The sequence below is a fragment of the Hipposideros armiger genome, unplaced genomic scaffold (genome assembly GCF_001890085.2).
Source record: "Hipposideros armiger isolate ML-2016 unplaced genomic scaffold, ASM189008v1 scaffold_676, whole genome shotgun sequence".
Lineage (NCBI taxonomy): Eukaryota > Metazoa > Chordata > Mammalia > Chiroptera > Hipposideridae > Hipposideros > Hipposideros armiger.
Window position 1 is genome coordinate 570,374 of NW_017732026.1, and position 6,692 is coordinate 577,065.

A 6,692-nucleotide genomic window follows, 5' to 3' on the forward strand; every position below is an offset into this window, starting at 1 on the left:
CAAATAGTAAAATATGGCAAAAATGCACAGTTTGGTCTTTCATCTTCAACTTGTTGTAAAATCTCCAAAACTCAACGAAATTGCTCATTTTTTTTTAGAATGAAGCTAGAACTGTCAGCTGTCAAATGACATAGCAATAGCATAGATATGAATGACTCTAATACTTCCAAAAATAAACTAGTGCCATCTGTCACAAACATGCATCATGAGTTTTCTGACAACCCAATATTACAGTCATGTGACAATTTCCAAAACTCTGCTTTCAAGACAAGTTAGAGTATGTTATGTTCCACAACAATCAGAGTGAAGAGGGGTCTTCTTCCAGAAATGAAAAATGAATCAGTCTCTGAAACATGGTGAAACCACATTCAGGAGAAAGGCTGAAATTCTTCTTCAATCATGGAGGTACACTCGTATTGTCAACATGATTTTCACAATTCACGATTCTACAATGCAGTTGATGTTCCATGGAGAAATGAAGAAGGAAGGAAAAAAACTATTTGTATTTTTCAGTTTTATATGTTCATGAAGGGTGTTGATAGGACAGATCAGTACTTGTCTTATTATTCTCTCTTGAGAAAAACAGTGAAGTGGCCAAGAAAGCTATATCTGGCTTATAAATTGTGCACTTTTCAATTCTTTTCAAATCAATCAAAAACTAAATCCTACATCAAAAATGAGATACAAAGAGTTTCTGCTACAAGTGTCAAAAGACTGTGGTACAGATAAGGTGGAGACAGACTCAAACACAGACTCAGATGCAGCACGCCCAGGAACATCAACCCAAACCCCTGGTGTGCCTCATGAGGACCCCCTGGGAGACTTTTGGGTGATATGAACAAACATGTGCTAGAGAAAATTGTTGGGAGTGAATGGAGTAAAAGAAGATATCCTGCTAGGAGGTGCCATGTTTGTGCTGCCCACAAAAAAGAAGTGAAACTCGGTACATCTGCAAGTTCTGCTTAGTGCCACTCCACAAAGGGGAATGTTTCCAGAGGTATCACACTCTCAAGCACTACTAGGGTCTTTGGTGAGTATTTCCTGAAAATTTCAGTTCACAAAAATAGTTAGCAAGTTTGTTATAAATTTTTAAAGAAACACAGTATAAAAGTTGATTTAAATGGTGTAAACCCTGGGAACATGCATTTAAACAATTTAAATGCCCCATCCTCAATGTTATATGATTAAGAGAATGGTGGAGCCAGAACTCTGATGGGAGACAGACTTTAAATAGAACTTGGTAATGAGAGTGGAAATAGCGGTTCCAGGGTATGCTAGCACCTGATCTCTGTCCCTTCCAGCTCACACCCTGCCTGGTGCTGGGTGGTGTCCTGACCTGAAGCATGCAGAGGTGGCAGTTGAAAGCATAGCTCCTAAAGCCCTTGCAATGTTCCAATATGGGAAAGAACTGAGGTCTGAACAGGGAAAATTCAGGAGCATATGCCTCCATGTCTCTTCTGCATAGTTCATACTGCTGCTTCTTTTAGTCTTGTCAGTGTCAGCCATCAGTACCTTGTCAGAAACTGGGAATAGCAACACTGTAGCATTTGGCTGTCAGTGGTGCTAGTCCTTGCTTGATGGGAGTACACTGATCTGCCTCTCAGCTCAGCAAGGATGAGGTGATAACCTCCATCCAGGAATCTTGAATTCCAGTAGGATGAGTTCAAAGAGATCCACTGAAACACATTATAATCAATCTGTCAAAAGCCAAAGACAAGAGAGAATTTTGAAAGCTGCAAGCTCATCACATACAATAGATTATCAACATTTTTCTCATCAGAAACTTCAGAGGACAGAAGGCAGTAGGCTGATACATTTAAAGTGCAAAAAAAAAAAAAAAGCCTGTCAAGTCAGAAGTTTATTTTTAGCAAAACTGTCCTTCAAGGATGGTAACACAAATTTCACTAAAAATGATCCATAGGTAAAAAATGTAGGAGATTATTAAACAAAACTAAAACTATTTGCCTATTTATGCTTATTTCAGCAGCATTCACATTTCTGACTATAATGAAATATTTTGCATAAAATCTATTGTTATTACTTCCACATTTCATTCTTCTAGTAATGGGGAGATTTATTGATATCTCATCAAATGATGGTACACTATTTTTTGGACATATTGCCAAATATAATTTGTATTTATGGAATGAGTTTTGCTAGCTCCTTGAGGGCAAGCCATATTTAGTAACTATATTTGTACAAACCAAACTGAATGATTACCAATGTGAGGGGTCAAAGGTGCTGGTCAGGGTCTGGCTATTTTTTATGCTTTCAGAGTCTCTGTGGCTGAATTCCTAAGAAAAACAAGCTCATCATGTGGTCTCTGGTGTCATTGTTAATGCTTGTCTCCATGGGTTGAACCTATTAGAGCCTTGCTGAGAGGCAAGAGGACCCTTATAACTTCTCCTCCTCCTTTCTTCTCATATGGAGATTTTGCTTTAATTTTTTTGAGCAGTCTGCTGATAAGATTTAGATTTTTGAGAGGGGGAATGGTTTCACTTAAACCTTGAGAAAAATCTATTCAATTTAAGAAAGAATTTTGCTTTTGTGGTTATGGACAGTCAGTATAAAAGAGTAGTATGTGTTTATAATTGGCTTGCCCTTTGTAATTATACATTGATCTACCTGAAATCTCAAGATGTACAGGGAATGTTGGACAGTGAAAGAATTAGCCATTCCCGGGTTCAAGGACTTAATATCATTTCATAACACCCCAAATTCCAATTGTACTCCTAACTGAAACTTCAACCCCAATACACTCAGAACAGCCCACTGGGGATCTGAAGTTCTAGGTTCTTATTGAGACTATAGTCCATCAGTAAAGTGCTTTCTCTTTTTCTTCCACAATAGCTTTATGAGAGAGGCAATGATACACCAGTCTCCAAGCACTGCTAGATAATGTACACACACACACACAACTGCAGTTCTGTACATAAAACATCACAGGAAAAGAATCATTTTCCACATCTCACAAAAAACAATACCCTAAAACAACACTAAATAGTTAAAGTAGACTGATAAAATCTTTATGATCTAAGTAGATGTAAAGTTAGCTGTCTTCTAGAGTGTTATGTAAAGCTACCCTCTTTATGCTCCTACATATTCTCAATGGCAGTCTGCCAGAGAGAACCTTTGGAAGACAGAAAACTCATCCTGGAGCCACTGAAGTTGATTCTTGCCCATCCTGAAAAATTGGCTGATATTGATAATTGCTATAAAAAGTTTACCCCACGAGCCTCGCAGGCTGCCAAGAACGTAATTGGGCGGAGTGGAAGGTTGGTATTAAGCTTGCGTCTGCCTCTGAGTCCAGGAGCCCCCACTCTGACTAGCATCCAGAGAAGATTTTTTCATTTAGGGAAAACAGATGGACCATTTGACTATCATGGAGTTCATTTTGAGTAACTTCCCCAGTTTGTCCAAACTGATGTCAAGTTGGATAGGATTTCAAATAAATAACAAACACCTGTAGGAATTAAGGTTACTACCCCTGGTTCAAATAACAAAAAAAGTAGAAAATATTTATTATGCATCTACTATGTATGAGACATGATTCCACTTACAATTTTATCAAACATGATGTCACAGTGCTAGTCCTGACCCTCTTTTCCCTAAACAAATGTAACAAGCACAGTACTCTAAAATAATAAATTTTTCCAACACTTTTAGACCATGTTTTCATTTATTATATTTATATATGGTTTTAATGAAACTCAGCATTTACATACAGTCTTAAAGTGTAACCTTAAAATATATCCCATTGTCCTTAAGTGCTACAATCATTTTCCTGGATGTCTTCTCAATCTTCTTGCTCAAGAGTGGCAAATGCATGCCTTTTAGAAATTTGGTCAAGAGTTTTGAATCTCTTGAAGCTTCAATTCAACAATGACAATATATATATGTTCCATAAATCACTACCACTGAAATGATTGCAATACTTCAGCAACAAAATTCAATAAATATTTATTAATTTTCTACTTCACACCACTCACTAACCAGTGTGTATGCTAGGAATATATATATATATATATATATATATATATANAAAAGTATAAGTATTGCACTGTGTTGTACAGCTGAAACTAATTTTTAAAAATGTGTATTTTACAATAAAACAAGTTTATAGGCAGGAAGATGTTGAAGAATAAAAATAAACAATCATTTATTAATATCTGCAATATAAAGGGCATTTTCTTGGGCCTTTATATGTATTTAATTCTCACAACAATAGTCCTTTTACATAAGAAAAAGGCTTCGCCTCAGGGAACTTAATTAACTAAACATTATATCGCATTGTGGACCGGTGACTCAGATTTGCGTCTACACATTACAGCTGTGCAAGACGAATGATGCAAATCTGTGTTTTTTACATGCACTTGGTTTCCATGCACTATACACTTGACACAATACATGGAGCCTTTCTCCGAATGGTCCTGCTGACAAATGTTTAAAGAAACATGACCTCACTCTGAGTTAATGATCTGTGATAAATACAGAGAACAGCTCTATATTTATTTGCCTCTGTTGCTCTGCTCTGCATTTTATTTAGTCAGCATTCGGATTTCAATCACTTTACACCCATGATGGAAAGACGTAGTTCTTACGGAAAAAAATATCTTACGGAAGATGAAATTTCAGCGGAATTGTTGGCGGACACATTATCTGATGTTCCTGACAACGCTGATAGTGACAGTGAAAATGACAGTGACTCTTCTATTATTGGAAGTAGGCAAAACAAAATTGTGCATCTTTTACCGAGTTACAGTGACAGTGAACAAATCGCAAACGAAAGTGACGATGACGATGACACACTAGATTCAGCGGTTTCCATGTGGGTAAAAACAGATAAAACATCAAATTTAGGGCATTTACCAGAAACCCAGGGGTGAAACAAATTCCCTCTGACCCAACGAAAATATGACAAGTAACAGGACTCTTTTATGGAGACAGATTCTTTGATATGTTGTGTGAGGAAACAAGTCTATATTACTTACAAAATCAGGGAAAGTATGTTATTGGTTCTAAGGGGTTGAAATGGTCAGATGTCACTGTACCAGAAATGAAAACATATTTTTCAATAATTATTCTAATGGGGCAATTCAGGAAAGACAAACTAAAGGATTATTGGTCTACGGATCCATTTTTTGATACTTCTATTTTCAGGAAACTTATGAGCCGTAATGGATTTGAACAAATGTGGTGTTTACATTTCAACAACAATGAACTTCTGCAACAATCAACTAACAGCCTATTCAAAATTCAACCCTTATTGGATTTTTTCCTTGAAAGATTTCAGACTATTTATAAGCCAAATCAACAACTTTCTTTAGATAAAGCAATGATTTCTTGGAGGGGTAGTCTTTGTATATACGAACATATAACCCGGGGAAACTTATAAAGTATGGCTTACTTGTTCATATGGTCACTGAAAGCACCTCAGGCTATAACTTGAATTTAGAAATTTATGCTGGTGAAGGAAAAAAATCACAGGAAACTATTTTCACACTTTTGGAACCTTATCTTTATCAAAATTACCATGTCTAACAAGACAACTATTGGGTTGTCGGAAATGTCATTATGTATTTTGTCTATGTTTTTCAAAGGTCAATTATTTATAGAAAGAACAAAAGATCAATTAATGATATATGCCCGTTTTGTTAAATAACCTTTTGCCATCTTTCAGTGAGCTTCATAATTCCTTGTTCATAGAAGGATCTATCTTTATTTATGAAAAACTGAATAAGGTGCTGATTTATAGCCTCATCTGAATTGAACGTTATATACCACGTAAGGAGTTTTGAAAAGTGAAACAAGTGGAAGTCTGACAATGGTGCAAGGTCAGGCCAGTATGGTGGGTGTGACAAAACATCCCATCCAAGCTCCAATAATTTTTGATGGGTCATCAAACTTGTGTGTGTTCTCGCGTTGTCGTGATGGAACACAACTCCCTTACAATTAACAAGCTCTGGATGTTTCTGGATGATGGATTCGCTCAAACTGTCCAATTGCTGACAGTACACATCTGAATTGATTGTTTGCTTCCTTGGTAGGAGCACGAAAAACACGACACCTTTAAAATCCCATCACACTGAGAGCATAGCCTTCTTCTGATGAATGTCTGCTTTCGATATCGTTTGAGGTGAATCATCACGTCGGAACCAACACTGTTTGCACATCACATTGTTGTAAACAGTCCACTTCTCATCACCAGCTATTAGTCACTTCAAATAAGGATCGTTTTCCGCACATTTAATGAGCATATTGCAGATGTTTATACAAGCCGTCAAATGAACTTCGTTGAGTTCATGCGGAACCCAAATATTGGGCTTGCTTACGTATCCCAGCTTCTTCAGGTGGTCATGAATGCTTGAATGATGGATGTTCAATGTTTCTGCAATCGCTCATGTTGCGTAACGTGGGTTTGACTTGATCAATGCTTTTATTTTGTCATCATCAACCTTGGTGGGTCTCCCTGACCGAGAAGCCTTGTTGAGATCAAAATCACCAGCACGGAATTTCGTGAACCATCATTGGCACTGATGTTCTTCTAGAGCATTGTCACCATAAGCTTTATTCAAATTTTCACAAGCTTGACGAGAGTTCTTCCTTTTATGGAAATCAAATAGTAAAATATGGCAAAAATGCACAGTTTGGTCTTTCATCTTCAACTTGTTGTAAAATCTCCAAAACTCAAC

General features: G+C 36.9%; 1 protein-coding gene across 1 annotated transcript in view; it reads right to left on the reverse strand.

Annotated features, from left to right (window-relative positions):
- Nucleotides 1–6,692, reverse strand: part of DPP10 (dipeptidyl peptidase like 10) — a 521,286-nt gene that overhangs the window by 367,774 nt on the left and 146,820 nt on the right. The gene's annotated exons all lie outside the window — the stretch shown is intronic.